Raw genomic sequence first — 18,544 nt, 5'->3', positions numbered from 1 at the left:
GAGGGAGGGCCCAGCGCCGCCGCCGCCGCCGCGCAGCCCCACGCGGCCCAGGGCGAACGGCAGCTCGCGCGAACCTCCAGCACCCCCAGCCTCCCGCCGGCCAGAGGGGCGGACAGGCCGCGGAAGGCTTTGACGCAGACCCTCCACGTGCCGCCCTGCCCGCGGCCCTGCCCGCGCAGGCAAGGCCTCGCAACCCTGCGGCGGCCTGGCCAAGCTCTGGGAGGCGAAGATGAGATCGGCGCGACTGACGGCCGCCGAGTCCCCGACGAGAGGCCTCCAGGAGGTCCCCGTCGGTCCTTGGAGCCACGCCGCCGTCGACGACGCTAGAAGCCACGCCGTGGTGCGCACCGAGAGCGTCATCCGCTACGATGGTGAGGGTCGTGCTGTGCGGGGTGCGGGGCTCGATGGCGCTCGTACTCCAGACTCCGAAGCAACAGTGTGTGGGTGGATGCCGTGTGGGAACGGGCGGGGATCCTCCTCGATTCCCTACGAGCTAGTTTGCATTAGGTACCCCATTTTCGCAATTTTTAATTTCGCCAATTTTCCTTTACTAAGATTTACTCCGTGTCAACTGTATTTTTTTGGAGGGGAAGAACAATGTTTTCCTTTTTCCTGTTTCTGTCTTTTCGATTGGAGTGTGCGGGCGGCGTGGAGGAGACGGAGCGATCCTGACGACAATATTAGCAATTCGCCGTCGCTTGCACTATCGCGGACCCCTGTCGGCCCGGAGTGTAACGGTCAGCACACGGGACGACGCATTGGCCGGCCCCACGCCCCGCCCCGCCCCGCCCCGCCCCGTGCAGTGGTCAGGGAGATAAGGAGGGCTTAGCTCGGGCCACGCTGCCAATACCGGCTCGCAGCATTGTTTGTGTGCGCCCGGGACCGGACCGGGCCGGGCCGAACCATGACCCTGCCTTAAACGTTCTATTACTCGCAACCCACCGTGACGCCAAAATGGCGCTCCCCAAACTGGTTCAAAATGAAACCGTAGTCCGAGCCCCTGCCGTGCGCCGGGATAAAGTGTCACCTTAGTAAGGACGGCCATGTCTCGTTTCGCAGTGCAGGCGGGCATGTGTCGGGCCCGAAATGGCATACGATCGTGTGTGGTCTGGCCCTTAATGGTAATGGCAATGGCGGGTAGGCACGCCGTGCGCGGCCGCGTGTTGCGGGCTGGCCTACCCCTTGTTCCGCAGGCGCTAGGCCGCCAGGCGCTCGGGAAGTGGAGTGGATCTCGCAGTGCTGCCAGTGCGGTTTACAAGTACTCTGGAGGCCGAAGGTGACAAGAGCGCGTTCCGTTCCCTTTTCCAGTGCGCTGGAGGCTTGTGGAAGCTCTGGGAGGCGTCGCGATGACGCGAGTAACGACAACGGCATGCGGCGCGGGGCCCAATGGCGGGGCCGCGTGGCCGCGGGACGGAAAATTAACGGCCCACCCCTTACCCCTTTGTGCGTGCTCCGTTTCGCTCCGTCACTCTCCGTACTTCTTGTTGCGCCAACTTTCCCCATTAAGAGGCGGGAAAAAATAGCGGAAATCTGGTCCGAGGCCGATCCAGGCCGCGCACGGTGGGCCGGGAGACCGGCGCAGGGCGCCAAAAACTCCAGACGCGTTTTTAGGTCCAGAGTCGCTAAACAGGACTCGAACCGAACGTGTGACCCCACCAATGGATTGCTCTCCGAACGAGGGATCCGTTGGTGGGGTCACACGTTCTGTTCGAGTCCTGTTTAGTGACTCTGGAGCTCAAAACGCATCAAGCGTTTCGGCCGCCTCCACCGGCCTTCTGGCCCACTGTGCCGACCCAGCCGAAGGGGAGATGCTTTGCGGGAATCGGCTGCCTCTTCTTCCCGCCGGACTGGCGCGGCCTGGCGTGGCTTGAAATTGAGTTGCAGTGCGGCTAGTGGCGGGAGGGAACCGTCGCAACCAGAAACCGAGAGACGGAAACCTTACGGTGTAATGACGGCTATCCAGGCTGCTGCTGCGGGCGGCCGGTCTGTGCGAGCTGGTGCATGGCGTGGCGTGGTGGGGGAAGGGGTTTTCCAGTCTCGGCGACGTGGGGCGGGGCGGGGCGGGGCGGGGCGGGGAGATGGCGCGTTTCTGCCCGTTCCCAGCCATTACCCCGGCAATGATGGTAGACTCGCGGTTCCTGACCCGCCCCCACCCCACCCCACCCCTCACCGCCGGGCCGGCCCAGCGTGCCCTAACACTCCATGACGTTTATCTACGCTTCGGCCTAACCTTACGGCCTGGACGTCCGGAGGGCTCGTCGCCGCTCTGCACGGTGACCCACTGCCTGGTCAGAACGAAGACGTTGCCTCTTTTTTACTCTTTTTTACTGGTCCCCTATTAGACTCATTTGGTGTGTATTCTTTCAGGCCTGTTGTGTTGTTAACGACACTCTTTGGTGATTACTGCAAGTTTAATAATTACTCGACGTTAGTTTCACTTCACGCTTCTCTGTGCTAATGGTCGTGTTGACTCAATGTTATTGGTTTCTTTTTTCTTCTTCAGTCTTCTTTTGTTATTCAGTGTCGCTCGCTGTGAACCGCTTCGCTGGAACCCAACTCTTCGCTCACTAAACCGTTCTGTTTCTTCTCTGGATTCCAGAATTTTCCCTCTCCACACGCCCCTGAAAGGCCGTCATGTAAGTACTGGATATGTTTTCTCATGTAAAAAGTGTCGTACGCTATAGGTCAAAGAGAGTCCTGTTTGTTTACTTTAAATTTAAATATCCTTTTTTATGTTTGCAAATCGTGCTTCTGCAGAACTGCACCTTGAGTAAGCTATGTAGAGAGTTCGATTTTTAATTTTTAATGGAAATTTCTTCTTAAACAAGGACAAAAGTGACGTGACTGTACCAGGTGCAAACCAGGTACAAAAGTTGTAGCACAAATTGAGAGCGAAACATCTTCCGGGTAAAAATGAGTGACCCGGAGCGAGCATTCGGCCGCACAGCAGCAGCACGACGGCGATGCCATGGAGAAGCTTTTGTTGACACGAGCGCCACCCCGTCCCCTCCCCCTCCCCCGACTTTGAGTGAGCTGGTCTCCGTCAATAGAGTCATCTCTGCTGCCTGTTAGTCTGCTAGTGAGCGTGGCGGAGTGGGGAGTCGAGAGAGCTAGATGCATTTTTATGTAGGTATAATGATTACTCCACCCTGCCGGTAGAAATCCGAACTATTTTTAACAATTTTTTTAAAAAAATAACTTTACGGGAATCGTAATGTTTAGAATGAATGGCCAGTGCGGATTCCCCGAGATTGTTAGTTTAGGTTAGGTTAGGCGGCGCGGCCCAGCACACCTGGCCCTGCTTCGCTTTTCATGAGGCTGGACAGAATGGACTGGATATAGGCCGCCGGCTGATAGAGAGAGAGAGGGGGGGGGGAGACGCTTCTCGAAATGAGAATGTCCGCTGTCCGGACTGAATCGGCGGCCGAAAGCGCCGAAAGGCCGAGATTGGCAGCGAAGCGCGGGGCCGCGGCGCTAATGGCAGTGCAGGCGCCGCGAGGCCACAGCCAACACACTTGCCAACATTCCAATCCCAAACGTCGCCGTAGTTTTCCATCCCATTTCCGCCCCAAATCTAACTATGCGTCTGGCCTGCCTTGCGCCCTCGCTTTGCGCCCGCCCTCTCCCCCGACGCTCAAAAATTGACGACCACCCAAAAAAAGAGGGGGGGGGGAGCGTTATGGCGATGGGCTTCGCGGCTTCGCGGCGTGGTGGTGGAGCCGAGCGGCGGACCGCTTCGAGTCATCAGGGAATTACCTTAGTTTATTCGAGTTTATTGGGGCCGTCGGCCGGAGGGACTACGCCTGAGTGTGTCTCTGTGTGTGTGTGTGAGTGTGTGTGGCTGTGTGTCTGTGCGCGCGCGCGCCTTCCAGACAAACTACTGGAGTTAAAATACCGGAGCTGGCTTGAGCTGGAACTTAAGGAGAAAGGTAAAGCGCAGTGCCGGAAAGTTAAACCGCACTGGCGGACGAGGATTTGCACCCACACACACTCACACACACACATCTTCACCGAGGGACCCGCCTCACCAGTTCGATAAGTCACACAAGACTGTCGGATCAAAAATGGGGACAAAAAGTAGTTGTGGGGAGAGGAGTGGATCACACCAAGGAGTCAAAGTAGTTTCTCTTCCAGCGCGCGTACAATGCCGCAGCTCCATGAAAGACACTTTGGGGCCCCGCCCCGCCCTTTTCCCTGCACCCCGACAAAAAAGATGGCGTGGTATCCCTAGCGCGGGTCGGCGGGGTCGTCCGTAAGCAGCGATGTCCTTGATCGCTGCATTGCGACACGCCGCGCGCAAGTGGAGTGTCATGGCCGCCGACGCCAACGACGGCGGCGACGACGACCCTGTTGTTGGCAGCCCCGGTGCGGCTCGGTGCGGCTCGGTGCGGCTCGGTCGGGCCTAGTGATCCGTGAACGCGCTGGCCGTGTTCCGGGCGCTCGCCGCGCTCGCCGAGGAGTCATGGCCTCGGTCATGGCCCGGACGGCCTTCCGGAGGGCGGCGGCGAACGAGGCGGCGCGACGGCGCGACGGCCCGTGCCAAAGAAGGGCAAAAGAGGCGAGTGCAGGAGGGGCTCTGCAATGCTCTGCAAACGGCACTCATGAATATGGAAAGCCTTGCTTCGGCCGCCTGCTTCAGCAGCCAATCAAAGTCCCCTCCCCTGGCATTCCCTGACCTGGCGGCCCCGGCAGCCCCGGCGGCCCGGAAGACGCTCCGACCGGACTTCCGCTCTTCCGGGCCCGAGCAATCTCGGCCAATGCTGGAGAGGCGCTTTCGTCGCTCTGTCCCCCTCGCACCTGCACGGGACGCTCCACGAGTGCGAGAGAGACAGAGCGACGAAGCAGCCCGCAGACCCCGACGAGTGACGTCATCAGGAAAGGCAAGATGGCGATTGGCAATTCGTCCACCCCATCCACTAATAACGTAACGGTTTTTCACAGCCCTTGGACTGCTAGTGAGTGCGTCAGAGACAGAAGACGTTACTTAATAATAAGATAGGACTAACCCTTACTGGTGTCACCCTACCCGTGGCGGGCATGCCCCCATCAGTCGGCAGTGCAGGCAACCTAACCTCCAACCTTGCAGTGACGCTCCCACCCTTTTCCGGTGAAATTCAGTGTCCCCTAGAGCGAGTCCTCTCAGTGGAGCCTGGAGCGCGCGCTGGCGGTAGGCAGATGCCATCTAATCTAACCTAGACACGCCATTTGGCGCGGCCGTCGCCTTTTTTGTCTCCCTTTTAATGCACTTTCCCTCCGGGCCGTCCATACGGCCCGTAGTCCATACACCCGCGGTCGCGGTATCGCCGCGACGTGGCTGCCTTTGTTCGGGTCGCCATTGTCGCCTGGCCCGGCTGCAGCGGGGCTGCGGGGGCTGCCTGCCCTTCGGGTCCTTTGGGCCGCCTTTCGGCTGCCTGCCTCTGCCCTGCCCTGCCCTGCCTGCAATGCACACACCGCACGCGGGGCGTAGCGGGGCGCGGACAAAGTCTCACCATGTTTAAATGACGTCACACTTCGGCGGGCCCAAGTTTTCGGCCGTTGACGCGTGTGCCGCGGTGCGGCGCCCTGGCGGCGCCACGCCACTGGCAGTCCGCCCCGCCGTGCACGGCCGTGGCTCCACCGGCTCCGCAGTCAGCACTTCCCGCTAGCAGCCCTGCAGCCGCCTCGCTAGCCTCGCTCCAACGCCCTCGCCGCGAGCACCACTCAGCCCCCCCCCCTCCCTATAGTGCCGGAGTGCCAGATGAACAGCATGTTATTTGCCGAATTTGCAGTAATGCCGTAGCGAGCCCGGCCGCCTGGCCCGCCCGGCCGCACCGCCCCACCGGCACGGCTGCTCGCCCGATGAATGTTGCAGGAATTACTGCTCCCCGGGCGGACCTTCCCCCTCCCCTCCCCGCGCCGCGGCCGTGCGGGCCGTGTGCCGGAGCAGGTGGTGGCCTGAGGCAGCATGAGGCCCGCACAGGTGAACCGCGCGGCCCGAGCCGGGGTGTCATATTTACCGGGGAGGAGCTCGTGGACCCCCGCCCCCGCCCCCACCCCCTCCCGCTGCTCGCGCTGGATTATTTAGAGCAAGCAATAGACAAGAGGACTTCCCATCCCACTCTCCCCGCCACTCTCCATCCGGCAGCCCGCTCCTCCGACAAAGCAGGAAGGTCAAGTGCACCCCCTCCCCCTCCTCGGCGTGGTGTCCAAGGGCTTCCCCGCGACCTGCCGACCTGGAAGAACGCCGCGCCCGGAAGGGCCAGCAGGGCCGGCAGGGCCGGCAGGGCCGGCAAGGAAAGGCTTGGCGCCTGCAGCCTCGTCTTATTAGCCGCTGGGCCACAAAAGAGCAAATTTTCTTCTTCTTTTTTTTTTTTAAGAAAAAGAGGTTTTTACTGCGTTGCCGCCCGGTCGATCTCGCGCCGATGTGACCCCCGTCGACTGCACTGCACAGTGACGTCATGTCACGCGGCCCATCGCAGCGAAATGCTGTGCAGATCGTAATTTGCGCGGCTAATGGACAGGCAGCTGCGATCCATGGAAGGCTGAGCCTGCAGCCTTTACGCGGCAGGGACACTCAATGCCTTTGCACAATTTTCGCACGAAGTCCCACCCACACAATGTTGCGCATACGTGAACTTCGCACAAACTGGTACTACGAAATTTCGCATGAATTTGCGCGAAGTGTGCGATCCCCCCGGGAAAAATTGATCAAATACCTTCACTGTATTTGGACAAGACGTCGGTTGGATTCAATGAAACTTCTCGATTCCTCCTTGAAGCCGACAGCTTTCCAAGTCGCAATGCGTCGAGGAGACGGAAGCCCCTGCGAAATGACGGGTAGGCAAGCCCGCTGCACTTCGGTGCTGTGCGGCACAGGCGCTACCATTACCATTAAGGGCTGGGCCACACATGATCGTAGCGCCACGCGCTGTGCCTCCCGGTTCGAAAAGGGGGGGGGGGGTAGGGCGAAGGGAGCGCCGCCCCCTTTCTCCCCTCCCCCCTTTCTCCGGACCCGTCTCTGGATCCGCCCTTGGTGCCTCCCGTCCAGAAATGAGCGATCGTCCATCAGAATGATGCTCGGAGTGGAACGCATTTGCCGTGTTTGCCCGCCGTCTTGGACAATGCAAGACGAACAGCGTGGCCTCGCCTCGGGGACGCAGACCGACGCAGACGCGGCACGGGCACTGAGAGCTGCACAGAGCCTCCCGAGGGCGACCCAGTCAGGAAGGCATCCCTCCCAAGGCCCCAAGGCCCCCACCCCGCGACCACCTCGGCAACCACCACCCTACCGCAGACCACGAAAAATGACGCAAGCATTGTGTCCAGGTGTGGTGTGGCATTACTCGAATTGGGTCAGATGGCCTTCCCACCCTGCCTGCCTGTCTGCCTGCCTGCCTGCCTGCCTGCCTGCCAGTGCCCCACGCAGCATATTACAGGCGATGAATGTCAGCCTGGATCAGCACCACCCTTCACCCCAGAAATATCCCCAAGCCGCCATGGGCCATGGGCGCCATGGGCAGCAAATCCCCCGGCCGTGCATGTCGCCGTGCCGCCGTCCTCGCATCAGCCCCATGGCTCCATGGCGCCGCCGTGGCTTGGCTGAGGAGGGCCACGGCCATGAATGCGGAGCACCGCAAAGCATCGCAGTGTGCCCCGAAGCCTATCGCGTTGTCGCCGTGCCGCGACGGACTCTGCCGTGCCCAGCGATCCCGAAGACTCTTTTCGTCGCTCTGTCTCTCTCGCTCCTCTGCGGGACGCCCCGCGAGTGCGACAGAGACGGAGCGGCCTGGCCGTCGGCCTGGCGGCAGGCTGTACCGGTCGACCCTTCTCTCCACAGTGTCGCGAAATGATGATGGAGTAGACGCAGGCCGGCGTCCTTCCGGTCCTTTCGAGTCCTTTGCACCTGCCCGAGTGCGTAGGCCAGTCGGCCACACGCGCCTCCACTCTCATTTCCAGTGGGGCACCCTGTCTCTCTCGCACCCCGACGGAGCGCCGCTTGAGTGCGACAGAGACAGAGCGAGGGACAGCCCGCGGCAAGGCCCGCGGCCGCCCCGAATACCTCGAGGTCGATGGACCGGCGAATTTCTGCCTCGCAAAGTGTGCCGGCGCAAGTTGCACCAATTACGTAACAGCCGAGCAGCGCCTCGAGCCGCGCGGCGCGCCGCGGCGGTAACGACCGTTATGTCCAAACTTTGCCGTGGCGGCGCGGCGCCGTGGTCACGTCCCGAGGCCCGCGGAAAACATTCCAGGCGGCCCGATCGCCGCTCTGTCTCTCTCGCACTCGCAGGGCGTCCCGCAGAGGAGCGAGAGAGACAGAGCGTTCGCACGGAAAGCGGTCCCGTTTGGCTTAATAATCTGGGCCGCTGGGGCGCGAAAAGCGAAGAGCTGCCCGTCCTGCAGTGGCCATCGGAAACGTCGCGTCTGCTATAGCAACTCGCATCCGGAATTATTTCGCGTGCGTATGAATTTTTCATACACACTTGAGCATAAACCTTTTAGAGTGTGTAGGAGGGGGCGGGCCCGGTGGGCGCGACATGGCCCGGCGGAGCCCGGCGGGAGAGAGAGAGAGAGAGAGAGAGAGAGAGAGAGAGAGAGAGAGAGAGAGAGAGAGAGAGAGAGAGAGAGAGAGAGAGAGAGAGACTCACGTCGTCCCTCCCTGGGGCGACACACGGCACGTGGCCGGTAGCACCCTCGTGAGGGGGAGGAGGCCCTCTCCCTTCCACAGGCAACGCTCAGACCGTCCCTGCGAAAACCTGCCCTCACCTAACCTTAACTGCTCTGAACGCGCGGCAGGCCTTCTGGGCGGTGCACGGCGTCGCGGGTTGGAGCCACCAGCTTGCATGGCGCTCCCGACGTGAAACGGTTGCCAGAACCAAGAGGCCAGCGCGCCCAGCACGCCCAGCTCGCCGCAGGCAGGAGCCGGGCGGGAGGCGGGCGCTATTCTCCCGAGTCTACGACTAGCGGGGCCCGGCGTGGCGTCCAGAGCCACCAGGGCCACTAGGGCCACTAGGACCTGACTAGGACCAGCCCCAGCGCCCCGCGAGGCTTCACTACACTCGCAGCCACCGCGAGTCTCATCCTCCAGGCCCGGCCAGGGCACCGCCCCGCACCGCCACTCCGACGAGCCACATATTCTCTCTCTACATCCTTGCTCTTTCTTTCTTTGCGCCGCTTTGCGCGAGGCGGCTCTTGGAAAGTGCCTGTCTGTCTGTGTGTCTGTGTGTCTGTGTGTCTGTGTGTCTGTCTGTCTGTCTGTCTGTCTGCCTGTCTGTCTGTCTGTCTGTCTGTCTGTCTGTCTGTCTGTCTGTCTGTCTGTCTGTCTGTCTGTCTGTCTGTCTGTCTGTCTGTGCTTGCTTGCTTGCTTGCTTGTTGCCTTGCCTGGCGCGATCCTGGCCGGAGGGAGCCGGAGTCCTTCCAAGGACCCCGTCGCGCTGCTGAACCGCCAGATCGGCGGCGCTGTCTGGAACGGAGTGGACTTGCCAAAAAATAAACAACAAGCTCAACACACACACAGCGGGGACAAAAAAGGAAGGACCGCGCGGGTATTCGAACCCGGAGCGGAGTGGTGGGGATGATCCGGGGGAATAAAAAAATCTGTTTCCGGTCCTCTTGCCTGGCTGGTCGGATTGTTGCTGTTTTAGCTGCCCGTCACGTCGCGGCCTTGTCCCCTTGTCTCAGCATCGCTTGTGCGTAATCTCGAACGCCGCGGAATATGTCTGAGGGTGGCTTCGGGCAAGGCAAGGCAAGGCAAGGCACGCTGGACGGAAACACGCGACGAGGCATGGCAAAGCATACGGACAGGACAGCCCGCCGCTGTTGACAGGTCCGCAGTGCGACGGGGCGTGGCGGGGCGTGGCGGGGCGGGGTGCTGCAGAGTAAAATGTGCAGGTGAAAACACGGTAACGAGATTGACGCTCGGAGGGAAGGCGGCGACACGGCGAGACGGAGGCACAGGGGAGGGGGCAGGGGGAGGGGCACTTCCATCGCCAAATTCCATCCCTGTCAATTCTGTTGCGCAAACCGTCCGCTGCACGCTGCATGGCTGTGTCGCGATGCCTTGCCTCTCCTTTTTTGTTGTTCTTTTCCTCCGGGCGTCGCGTCGCTCTGCTCGCTGCACTGGGCGAAGCAGGCTGCGCTGCTGCTGTTAAATGCAGGTCTTATCTGGCGGCTCCACAAACAGACGCACAATGGCTGCGATGCCTATCTAGCGCGGAGTGACTGCGTTCGCGCGCGCTGCGAGCCCCCCCCCCCCCGCCTTTTCCTCCCGCGCAGCCCCAGGGGATTATTTCCGCGGGGGCCGGCCTGGCCTCCCCCAGCGAGCAGTCTTAACGCCGGAAATACCCGATCCGCGTGTTGTGTGTGCAGCAGACTGAATCCGCGCGCCGTGTCGTCGCTCTGTCACTCTCGCGTCTGGACGGGACGCCCCGTGAGTGCGAGAGAGACAGGGCGACGAGAAGCGGCGTTCTCCTGCGGCGCCGTGCCGCTCTGCAGGCGTGCTGGGCTGCTGGCCTACCCTCGACTCCGCAGGCGCTCGGCTCGGCTCGGCCTGTCTTTCTCTGCTTTCTCGCTCTCTTGGGGCGTTCCGTACCGGAGCGCGCGCGCGCGAGAGAGAGAGGCTGCAGCCGTAAAAAGTGGTTCGGCGCCACGAGGCAGAGAAGCGACGCGCCACTAATGCCAGCCGGTTGCCGATCGCAGCACCGCGCAGCACCGCGCAGCACAAACCCGGCCAGCACACCAGAAAACGAGCGGGCCTGGAAAACCATGATGCAGGGCGACGCGTTCTTTTGCGTCTGCTTGTGTGTCTGGTCGACTGACCCTCGCCCCCTATCTCCCGCTCCCTCTCCCTCTCCCTCCCGACACACCATAATCTTGTCGTAAAGCTGCTTGATGTCCTTGGCTGGAGTCCCTTGGTTTGGGACTCCTCCGTGTTTAGAGGAAAAGAACGACCAGCTTGCCCAGCACACACACACGCACACACACACGCACACGCACACACACACGCGTCACATTGCCGGCCTTCTCCTTTTGGCACGATACATTATTCCATGCCGTCCGGCACGAGGTTATTTCTAGAGCCGAAGCCGCCGTCGGGCCGGAGTCGTGTAGTGCCACATTATGTAGCATGTGCGGGGTATGGCCGGCCCGCCCCGCCCCGCCCCGCCCCTCCCCTCCCCTCCCCTCCCCTCCCCGCCCCGCCCCGCCCCGCCCCGCCCCGCCTAACTAATTCCCGGCCATTTTCCGCACCGTTTGCGCCCTAACCGGTTTCTCAGCTGGAGCCCGGCAGCGCGGCGGCGGCGCGGCGGCGCGGCCCGTGTCTGAGGTCCCGTTTGCAAAATGAAATTTCAAAAACCGCTTTAAAAATGTTGAGTTAGCACGGCTAGGACTGATTTGGGCCGTGCGTCACCATTTCGTTGGGACGGCGGCGGTGAACTGCCCTGCTCTTGGGCCGGCCAGGCACGGCCAGGCACGGCCCGCCACCCCCACGGCCCTCCAGTGCAACTGCTGCAGATCGAGGGCGATGGAGGAGGGGAAGAGGGGGAGGGGGTACCTGCAGGTCTGCAAACTGCGGCCGGAACCACTGGAACCAGCAGCACCGGCCGCGCCGGATAATTTTGCAGGCCAAGTGTTCCCAGTCCTCGGACGGGCGGGGGGGCTTGGACTGCCGGACAAAACGGCCCTGCTCGAGGAGCAATGGTGGTGAGTGGACTACAGAAACTATGGAAGGCACTGGTGGGCCTGCTGGCTGGCCAGCAGACTGATTCCGAGAGTCGCTTTCGTCGCTCTGTCTTTCTCGCACCGATACGGCACGCCTCATGAGTGCGAGAGAGACGGAGCGACGAAAGCGACTCTCGGAATCAGTCTTCTGGCGGCCTGCATAGAACGGGAGGCCTTTTGAGGCGAGAGGCGAGGCGAGGTGAAGCGAGGGCGGCCTTTAGAAACCCTCTGGGCTTCGGGCCTCCTCGAGGGCCTACTGCTTCGCCATTTCTAGGAGCAAATGGCCGTAGTCAAGTACCTGCAGTGCACTGCCCCTTGATTTCCGGGAAATATTCCCTAACTACAAATAACAACGCCGTGTAAAGTGGGAACATTTTCCGGAAATGAAGGTGGCCGTTTCCAGTGGAGTGGATGCGGAAGCCCCGGCAACGCAAGTCGGTGCTTCATTATTTATCAGTGTGACGTCGGTGCGCATCGACGCGCACCGGATCGCGCGGCCGCGACTCCCACGCCCTTTGTCAGTGGCTCTCTCTCTCTCTCTCGCACTCACGGCCTCACGGGGGCTCGCGTGGGGGTGCGAGAGAGACAGCGCGACGAGGGCACTGCTCGGAATCGAGCTGCAGGGCTTGGCGCGAAGTAGCCCCCCTCCCCCTCCACCACCATGACATACAACGCACGAGCCGCCTGATCGTCCCGTCGCTCTGTCCCTCTCGCACCTCTACGGGACGGCCCGCAAGTGCGACAGAGACAGAGCGAGGCAGGCGATCAAGTAGTATCGCCGCCTTTCGCTCGAGTGGCCGACACTGGCCGACATTGTCCGAAAGACACGCTAACGCGGCGACGCGGCGACGCGGCAGCGGCACGGAAAGGACCACGCATTGTCTCGAGCAGCGCCAGCAACGCCAGCAACGCATGCAGGGATGTGGGGCGAAAGGGGGGAGGGGGTGGAGGGGGTGGAGGGGGTGGAGGGGGTGGAGGGGGTGACGACTCCCGAGCGGCCTGCTGCTTGTTGTCCAGTGTAGGCCCTCGCTCCGCCGCTCCGCCGCTCCGCCGCTCCGCCCCGTTGCCGATGCCTGCTACATTCATTGCCCCCCCCCCCCCGCGTCCCCAGGGGCCGAGCCGAGGGCAGTGCAGGTGGTGGAACGAGACGGATCGCTGCAACGCTATCATTCGCAGTGTAAAGGAACGGGGAGCGTGTCCGTCTCTGTCTGAGCGGAGGCGCGCCGCGGCCGAAGTCGCCGACAGAGTAAGGAGGCCGCGAGGGCCGTGAGGGGCGCACATGTGCCGAAGCGCCGAAACACCGGGCCCGGCTGTATCGCGGCGGCCTTTGCGTTTTACGCGAACGCTGACCGAAGGGCCGCAGGGCCGAAGCACATGCAGTCACAGCGGCCCGGGCGGCCCGGCCCTGTCCCTGTCGAAGGTGCCCCCGTCGAGCCAGGCCCCCTCTCTCTGCCTCTCTCCCTCTCGCTCCCCTTGCCCTTGCCGCCCCTGCATTCTGCGCGCCATTCCAGCGGGGCCCAGGACGACTCACTCGTCCTGCACGAGCCGGGGCACGAGCCGCCCTAAGCGGCCACTTTCTTTCTGGACAGGCGGCGCGCCATCCCCCTCCCCCCTCCCCCTGTGCCGCCCGTCCGGCGTGCGAATAACCCCAACACAAAACAACAGTGACACTGACTGCAGAGCCGCCCCCCTCTCCCCTCGGCCAAAGCGGGAGGAATCTTCGGCGGCAGAGAGAGAGGGAGGGAAGAGAGAAAACAAAACAAGGAACCGGCTCTCGAAGAATGGGAAGGCCTTTGCTTGGACGGACAACGAGTGAAAATTCGGACAAACTCATTATTTTATTTTAATCTCGTCAATGTAGAAAGGGTCGAACTGTACCTCCGCTTTCGCTGAGTGGTCTGCTCGACCGGTTCTTGAATCGGTGGACGGCCAGTTCGGCCACGAATGTGACTGTCGCCGCGAGGAGGCCCACGCCGAGCACCAAGAAGCACCCCCGCAGCTTGTGCAGGTCGAGCGCGCGCACGGCGTCGGAGGGCGCGGGGGAGCCGGCCCTGCGATGATGGTGGCGGGACAAGTGCTTGGAGAGGCTGTACATGCGGGTGTCGCTCACGTTCTGGAAGTGGACGATCCTGGACGCGCTGAGGCCGGCGGCGTGCAGGCGGGCCACGGTCCGCTTGAGGCGCGACTCGAAGGGCGCCCCCTTCTTGGCCAGGAAGGAGGAGTCCAGGAACTTGGCGTGCAGGGGGAACACGTGGAGCTCGTGCCTCATCGGCGCCAGCAGAGGCGAGTGGTAAAACAAGGACAGTTCCGTCAAGATCACGGCGGTGTCCCTCTTGGTCGCCGTGGCGTTGAGAACCTCCGGCAGTCTGCGGAACTCGAGTACTTGGAGCCTTTGGTAGAGGACGGCGGGGACTACAGTCTCGTTCCTTCGCCACAATCCGTCTTGGATGAAGACGGTGAGGTTGTTGGCGGCCAGCTCTTCGGCGGTCCAGATGTTGGCGGCGGTGCAGTGGCGCATCAGGTCAGACAGCAGCCTGCCGGAGTAGGCCGCCGACAGCACGACGCACACGAGCAGCCAGCTCCCCAGCAGCGACCGGCGCGCGGCACCGCGGGCTGCGGCGGGGGCCGCGGGCTGCGCCAAGAGGGGCCCCGCGGCGTCCAAGAAGGCCGAGGTCCAGCCAGCGCGGCCCAGGCGCCGCAGTGCGAACGCGACCCCGAGGCACGACACCGCCGCGCACAGCCACAGCGCCGGCGAGAGCTCGCTGATGACGCCGTCCACAAGACAGCTGCCCTTGCCGAGGCCGAAGGGCGCCACCACCACGGCGGCGTCCATGGCCCACGGGTACGACCGGTACATGTCGTGGGAAACGTGCACCGGACGCGCGAAGGCGAGGACGTCGAAGTCGCACGCCATCAAGTGGCGGCCCACGATGTGCCAGTCGCGGATCTTCTCCACGGCCGGCATGCCTTTCACGCTGGACAGGGCTGTGGTCACGTAGGCCGTCATCATGTCGCTGAACAGAGTGCCCTCCTCGCTGGTGAACTGCACCGCCGTCGCCGCGTTGCCCCGGAAGTAGCAGGGCGGACCGAGCCGCACGGCGCCCCGCTGCCAGCCCCTCTGCGGCAGCCACGTGTTCACCTCGCTCACCTCCAGCACGCTGTCCGGCTCTGCCGAGGTGGCGCTCTTGGACGTCACGGTGAAGAGGCTGGCCCTGCTGCCGGCCTCCGCGACGATGAGCGTGATCGGCCGCAAGGCGAACCACGCGGCGGTCGTCCGAGAGAGCTCCTCCACGAGGCGGCCGGCCCGCTCCGGCCGCTCCGCGTCGCGGTCCGTCCAGAGCAGGATCCGCGGGAACCGGCCGGTGTTGGTGTCCAAGAGGCTGAGCGCGGCCAGCAGGTCGCTGGGGCGGTCCTCGGCGACCACGATGTAGGCGCTCCGGTACGACATGGTGGCGAAGGCCCGCGGCGTGGGCCATGGCTCGGTCGGCCTCGCCAGCAGCACCACCGTGGCAGTGTCGCGCATCCGACTCATCCGACTCAGCAGCTCGTCCAGCCAGCGAGGCCGCCCCATGACGAACACCGCCAGCGGCGGCCCACTGTGAGCACTGCGCACCAGGGCCGGCTGCAGCAGGCTCAGCACACACTCGGTCTCCTCGGCGGCCTCGATCCTCTTCAAGGTGGCCGTGCTTAGCGCCCCTGCCAGCCCGGCCGCGGCCAGCACGCCGAGCACGCCCAGGAACTGCTGTCTCGTCGCCATCCCCGGCCGCTCTGCTGGGTCTGCGGGGCCATTTCCACGACGGCCGGCACCGGGGCCTTGGTGATTGCGCGTCCTTATGCCGTCACCGCCACTGCCAACACAATGAGGCACTTCACGTGCCCCAGCGCCCCAGCCATACAATTATTTTATCCGAAGTCGATCGCGATTGGGATCGTCTTCGCCAGCACTAGGCGGCGGCCGATTAGGTAAAGGAGGGTAGTTACCTCCGCGCCGCAGACGCATGGAAGGCTTCGCGCTTCCCACACAGCGGGCTGATTAAGAGCGTCGCTTTTGTCGCTCTGTCTCTCTCGCACTCACGGGCGACACAGAGCGACACAGCCGGACAAAGCGCTGTTCGAACCAGACTTCAGGGACTTGAGGCTTGGGGTTATTGCGGCCCCCTGGGTGCGCCTGGGCCTCGGCCTGAGCGGCGGGGGGCCTCGAGGAACTACTATAGCGCCGCGGCGGTGCAAAGGAAAGCAAACAAACGACAAAAAAATGAAATTGACGGGACGGGGCCTGCCCGCCTCGCTGTGAAAACCTTACCATGCCATTCTGTAAACGCGGCAGCGACAGATTAAAATGTGTGCCGAACACTGTTCTAATCTGTGTGTCTAGGACCCATGCAGTCTCGGACAGGCAAGCTCTTCTAAAGTGTGTGACTGGCTCGCTGGTTAGAACAGTATGCATACAGGCACACTGTTAAGAATAGTGTGCATACGAGAATTTGTAGGTGCAAACTATTTCGTCTATTTTGCAAAGAATCGTGTGGTTCTCAAATTTCGAAGTATTTTCTTCATGGGCTTATATGCTCAGAATACTCGGTAAAACCCGCCTCCCAGCCACGTAGGTGGGGCGGCCTGCCCTGTCTCTGCCGCGCCAGGGCCCGAGGGTCGAGCCACAAGGACAAGGACGGACAAGGACGCATCCAACAAGTGACTTGCACTCACTCGAAGGGCTCGAGGCCGAGGCTGAGCAGCTTTAGGGCCTATAGGGGCTCCCTTCCCTTCAGTGAGTGCCCGTCGGCTGTCACAGAGTCGCGGCGTCGCGGCGCGCAGCCCCGCGACCGAACAGGCCATGTTGCAGTTCTGGAGTGTGGCGGGGAGGGGGAGGGGCGTGTGGATGATGCGCTGGATGACAAAGTGCCGCAGTGCCGCGTCAGGCGGCTTTGGAACGCTTTGCAACGCCCCGCCCTGCCCTGCGAGAGGGACGCAGTCGAACGCTCGGCTCGGCTCGGTGAGGGTGAGGAGGTCGAAGTCGCGGTGGCGTCGAGAACAGTCGAGAACCTGCTTCAGGGCTGATACGATGACTCGGCTAAATGTGCCGGCCCTCTAGAACGCTGCCGTGAGCGTCCCCCATTCGTCCCCATAACACAGCCTCTGGCCGACGCGCTGTTCACAGGGCCCACCGCCGGGTCCCCGACGGACACCAGCCCCGCCGAGAAGCCCTACTCCATTTGGATCATCTGGCTGACCCTGTCCGCGGTGCTCTTCTGCCTGCTGGCGCTCTGCTACGTCTCCTTCTGGCTCGGCAGGGGGCGGCGCAGAGCCTCCGCCCGCGCGCGGCGCCGCGCCAGGGCGGCCAGGGCCGGCAGCGCCGCCAGCGAGGCAAGTACACTTTCAGCCAAGCGACTCCGAAGGGTCGTTCCGTCGCTCTGTCTCTCTCGCACCCCTGCGGGCCTACGGCTCGCCCCACGAGTGCGACAGAGACAGAGCGACGGAACGATGCGTCGGAATCGCCCGGCGGGGCGGGCACCACCGAACCACCCTTATCTTTCTCTGGACAGCATGCTTGCTCTGCTTGCCGCTTGTTTCGGGCACGGGACGACGGAGCATGCATGACGTGCACGCCGACGGGCCGACGGGCTGACGGCAGCGGCGCGCGGCGCGTTCCGCTGTTCGCGATGTTCTGTTCTGGGGCTGCTGGTGACGGCCGTAAAGGCGGGGCGGGGCGGGGCGGGGCGGGGCACGGAACCGTGTAATCAGGGCGACATTATTATTCTATGTATGCCATTCTTCATGCGCAACTGCATTGCCCGGTGACTCCCGCCCCTCCCCCCTCTTTTCGCGAACCGAACAAGGGCGACTGCGCGCGCCGCCCTTGAGTCCTCTGCCAGTCCCGCGTGCGAAGTGCGAAGAATCGTCCAAAGCTGCAGTAAATGCTTACACCTGACGGATCTGCCGCGCGACCCGACGCGCCCCGCCCAGGCCGCCGCCCGACACGCCAACATGGCTGTTTTATTAAAGGGCATAAGTCACCTCGGCGGGGCACCTCGACCCCACAACATCCGCCTGATTCCGAGAGTCGTTTCGTCGCTCTGTCTCTGTCGCACTCATGCGGCGTGCCGTAGAGGTGCGAGAGAGACAGGGCGACGGATCAGCCCGCGCCCGCAGCCCCGCCCCGGCGTCGATCCGGCCATGCTTCACTTAGCCGCCGTCACGCGGTTCGCTGCCGCCGCGCTCTGCTTGCTCTTGCTCTGCCCGACGCCTACACCTGCAAACTCGGCTCGGCCCCTCGGCGGTCTTTCTAACCTTGATTCTGTTTGCTAGATTGGCGCGCACAGACGCCTCGCCACGCCCAGTCCGTCGCTGTGTGCGGACGGCGACGAGGACGACGAGGACGTGCTGCTGGGGCTGCAGAACCTGTACGCCTTTGCGCACGCCCGCCTCAGCAGGGCCGGCGCCGCCCGGCTCAACCTGTACTACATGCAGGTGCTGTCGGAGTTGGCTTCCCGACAGGTGGGTCCGCGTCATGCGTCCGAAGACTCTGAAGCCGCTCTCCTTCGCGCGACAATCCAGGACCCTCCTCGAGGGCCACAGAGCCTTGGATGTAACCAAGAGGGTCACGCGTCGGCCTCGTGCCTGCTTAGGGTGATTGCCTCATCGCTCCGTGTCTCGCACCCTTAGGGGCAGCCCCGTGAGTGCGAGAGAGACAGAGAGACAGCGACGGTGCTCCGTTCGGAAGCAGCCTTCTGCTCCTGCCCGTGGCCACGGCAAAGCCCTTATCGTCGCCCCGATAGTAAGATTGAGCACGATCGAGTCAAGGCCTGTCAAGCCACCCCCTCCCTTTCCCTCCGCATTCCCTTCTAGCGGG

The 18,544-nt window shown here is 62.9% G+C and overlaps 1 long non-coding RNA gene across 1 annotated transcript; it reads left to right on the top strand.

Annotated features, from left to right (window-relative positions):
* Window positions 1–166: 166 nt before the first annotated feature.
* Window positions 167–16,968, top strand: LOC117643762. The gene is made up of 3 exons (XR_004587644.1): window positions 167–371; window positions 2,600–2,636; window positions 16,853–16,968. It is a non-coding gene; the product is annotated as an uncharacterized LOC117643762 (long non-coding RNA).
* The last annotated feature ends 1,576 nt before the right edge of the window (window positions 16,969–18,544 follow it).

This window comes from Thrips palmi, unplaced genomic scaffold (assembly GCF_012932325.1).
Source record: "Thrips palmi isolate BJ-2018 unplaced genomic scaffold, TpBJ-2018v1 HiC_scaffold_17, whole genome shotgun sequence".
Taxonomy (NCBI): Eukaryota; Metazoa; Arthropoda; class Insecta; order Thysanoptera; family Thripidae; genus Thrips; species Thrips palmi.
Note: the sequence above shows the minus strand (reverse complement) of the source record. Positions and strands in the feature narration are given on the sequence as shown.